We start from the raw sequence: 4,286 nt of genomic DNA, 5'->3' as shown, positions 1-4,286 counted from the left end.
ATGGCATTTTAGAGCTTAACTGACACTTCATCTCTGCAGATAAATTCTGTGCTGGGGCAAGAGAAGGAACCCATCACTTTTATAAATTTCAAAGGTACTCTCTAACAACCAACACAAGCACTTCAAGCCTTGAAATCCTTGCTACTGGCACACATTTCATATAGCAATTGGGGCTGCCACTTAAGGAACTGCAATTTGTGCATTGTACAATAGCACCCAGCCAATGGGACAAAAGGGAGTTAAGATCCAGCCCAGGCTTCTCTTGCCAAGTCATGTACCCACATGGCTACATCCCTCAGAGGGGGTGCCTTTTTCAAATTTGCACAAAGGCTCCCTATAAGCAATCAGCTGGGTTCTGAATCTAACAATAACAGTATTGCAGCATCTCAAAAGAAATACTCTCTTGTATTCCATAAACTCATTATACATGAATATTCAATTGATACTCATACATAATTTATATCATCACTTCAAAATCATTTATTTTCAGATTTTCAAGCCTATTAAAATGAGCTCCAAATCATCTGAGGTAGGGCCCATTGCAAATTTTGGCAAGGGTCAAATTGGCTTTTTAAAGGTATTTCCATTATCTTCCTGGGATTGCACCTTCCCATTAGTGAGGGTTGTTAATTTTCAGGTGCCGGGCAGATAAGGCTTTTCTTATCTAGGCTTTTCTTTTCTTATAAGCTAGGCTTTCTGATTGGCACAATCCCCTGTCTCTTAGCTGTGAACAAAGCCCTCTGCCTTACCCCCTCTGATCATGCAACACATCAGTATATGCTTCCAAGGCAATTGAATATTCCTGCAATCTTGGAATGGCTGCAGCATTGATTAAATCTGGATACTGCAGGTTGAAACAGGAAACTAAAGAGTTGTGAGAAGAGGCCCATTATTTGTCTTCTTAACCAACCAGCTAGTGGTCACTTAGTGGATATATCTCTTATCAGAATAACAGCTTTAAATTACTTGGATCAAATAAGCTTTCTAAAATATATTGGTCTTAGTCTTACTATAAACCAAATAGTGATTTAGATGTAAATAGTCAGCTCACATCAAGACAAATAACAAGAGAGCACCAAAGCACACCTTGGTTTCTTAATCCACAACACTGACCCTTTGTTTCTTGGCTTCATCAAAATATTAATATTTTGGAAAATATTACTATTTTAAAAAATGAAAGCGATGATGAGCTGGTCACCATGCCAAAAGCACGGAACTGGGCTCCATGCTCCTCTTTGCCAAAGCCATTTGCTCAGTTCAGCAAATCTCCCAACACCACTGCACCCCAGGGTCAGTGTTCACTAGATGAAGAGTTTAAGCTAGCCCTCAAACACTCTAATTTTTATACATCCCAAACAAGTACAGCTTGAGTGTACAATGTCCTTTGAGTTGCTTTTTTCTCTTTTAAACATTTGCTATAATTTTCCAATATATTTAAAACTTTTTTCTCCTTGATGTAGAAAATGATTTCCCATCTGCTCTCATTTTTCAAATGGACTCAATTCTAACAGCAAAGACCAGAATTCTATAAACACCCGCACCCCTTTTGCAAAACACCACCATGTCAGGTTCTTTTTGAAATTGCATTGTAAATAAAAATAAAGTTTGGAGACTTGCTGTAAGTTTTCTTTTAGTTGTTAAATGTGAGTAGAATAGATTCTTTATTATCTTCCCATATAATATGTCCCATTGTATAAATGTAATATATAACCTTGTACCAAAAGAAAATGGTATTTTGAAAAGCAGATTAAATCATAGAACTTGGCTTATATGGCTCTCTAAAATGTTTGTCATAAGTCTATATATTGTCATATGACTGGACTTCCATTATTAAAGTGTTTAGTTTTTAAGTGTTTGGTTTGGAAATATTCATTCAATGTGAAGGATTAAAACAAAACAAAACTCATTAAAAGGCCAGGATCCTGGTCCTCCTTTGCCATATGCTGTGAGATCTCAGTAAAGACACTTACTTTCCCTGGGTCTTTGTTTCCACATCTAGAAAGTGAAGAAGCTAAATTAGATGCTTTATTAATGGCTTACAGTCCTATAACTCTGTCAGATAGTTTTTGAACGGTTCATTCAGGAGTCTCAAAGCATTAGAACAGCTAATAATTACTAATTTACAGATGAAGAAACTAGAACTCAAATAAGCTAAGTAACTTGCCCAAAATCACAAAACTAAACTGTGGAATAGCTAATCCCTTACTCAGGCCTGTCTGATTCCAAAGCTCATGCTTTTAGCTCTACCTCCAATGGAATTCTCCCCTTTCAGGAGGAGAAGAAACTCTGGTTTCCATAACTTTATAAAGGATAGGACATAAAATCTATATGCTATAGAAGACCTGCCTTGGAGAAAGTACTGGACAGTTTGAGGGTTGGCCTCTATATCTTGTCCTTCAAATAACTGAGACAGTATCTCTCAAACTATGACCTGGACCAGAAGGATCCTTAAAAATTGCCAGAAATGCAGATTCTCAGGCCCCACCCTATGCATAGTGAATCAGAAACTCGGGGAATGGGACCCAGCAATCTGTGTTTTTACAAGCCCTCCAGGTGACTCTATTGCGAACCACTGCACTAAGACGTATGACCTTGAGAAATGCATGCAAGAACTGAGTTCCAGTTGCCAGCTCTGAAATCCTATGGTCCTTCTCTGACCTAAAGTCTAAATTATTAAGAGGAAGATAGATCAGATTCATATCCTTAATTCTGAAAACTGATATCCAATAAAGGGAAGAAGGGGAAGGCAGATGAGGACGAAGAGGTCGGCCTTTTGTATAGCCCCCAATTAGTCAAAGCAACAGTTTTGTTTGTGATGATTTATGGCAGTGATGCCTGTGACATCCCAAAATAGAACATCTTTTTTGGAGTCACTCTGAATGCATCTAGCTCTTTGGGAATTTAAAAATTTATTAGGCAACTTGGAGTTCAGCTCAAAGAATGACAGAATCTATTTAAAATATGCATTCTGTTTCTTTAGCCCTGCTGTAAGCCATTCAGGAGACAGTTTCTGGGAATGGAGTCTAATAGCTCATTTTTGCAAAATGGAACAAAGTAATATCTCACTTCCCAGGAGTTAAAACCTCTCCCCACACCCACACCACCCCAGGAGGTGACATATATCTCGGAATTCATTTCAAGCAGAGATGACATAACCAGCTTTCCAGGTAGCTTCAGGAACTTACGTTTCCCCAGCTTAGCAATGACTCAGCAGATGGCCTTGAGTACCATGCTGGCGCCAAGGGTCATATTTTCATTATTTATTAAACATTTTACTTGCTCACAGCCTAAGTCCCTGTAACTCAATTCTCATGTTGTGCTGCCTTGGGTCAGAAACCTCTTCATTAGGCCTAGCCCTGAGGTTAGAACAAATGCCATTTTTCACTTATGAGGCTGAAGCTACTGACCCATCATCAAAATATCGGGTGCTTAGTAACCATTCAATGAATGTCTGTCAAATGAAATAGTGAGTTAAAGAAAGTAGTGCCCAGGCTTCAGTTTAACTTGTAAATAACAGTAATGGTTGTGCACCATTTTGAACACAGCCTCTTACCTACTGCTTTCATAATGGAGGAGGACATTAACATATTCTGAGCACTTATTAACGTCCTGAGTACTTTGTGAATGTTTGTCTCATTTAATCTTCACAGCAAGTCCAAGTTTGGAGTTGTATTGTCCCATTTTGTAGGCAAGGAAACTGAGGCTGAGATTCCTGAAATTGTACAGCTGATAAATGGCAGAGCCAGGACTGGAACGTAATTCTTATCTTACTTTCCCTGCTGTCTAATACTGGACTTAGTATGGAGGCAAAATGGCTCCTCAGAACTGGGGTTCAGACTTTGGCCCTGAAACAAGTTGATAGTCAAGAATCATAGGTCCATGCTCGCTTCGGCAGCACATATACTAAAATTGGAACAATACAGAGAAGATTAGCATGGCCCCTGCGCGAGGATGACACACAAATTCGTGAAGCGTTCCATATTTTAAAAAAAAGGAATCATAGGTCCTACCTTGAAATAACAGCCAGAGACAACTGATTATGGCAAATAAATGGAGAAATGAGTAAAACCATACTTTTAAAATCAAGTATTTTATACATATAAAATAATTTATGGATATGTCATTTATATACAAAATAAATAAAAATAGGTAAGTTATAAAGAATATAATAAAGACATATGTGCCTATCACCCATGTATATAACATTTCTTCATATATATAATATAAAGAATCTCTTTATCCAGAAATTACCACTGCCTTAAATTTTTTATTTTCCCCTTGCTTTT

General features: G+C 37.8%; 1 non-coding gene across 1 annotated transcript; it reads left to right on the top strand.

The window, feature by feature from the left end:
- The first annotated feature begins 3,879 nt into the window (after positions 1 to 3,879).
- On the top strand, positions 3,880 to 3,986 carry LOC132492846 (U6 spliceosomal RNA). The gene has a single exon (XR_009532901.1). It is a non-coding gene; the product is annotated as a U6 spliceosomal RNA (small nuclear RNA).
- Positions 3,987 to 4,286: the final 300 nt, after the last annotated feature.

Source organism: Mesoplodon densirostris, chromosome 6, assembly GCF_025265405.1.
Source record: "Mesoplodon densirostris isolate mMesDen1 chromosome 6, mMesDen1 primary haplotype, whole genome shotgun sequence".
NCBI classification, from domain to species: Eukaryota; Metazoa; Chordata; class Mammalia; order Artiodactyla; family Ziphiidae; genus Mesoplodon; species Mesoplodon densirostris.
This window is presented reverse-complemented; position numbering and strand designations above follow the sequence as displayed.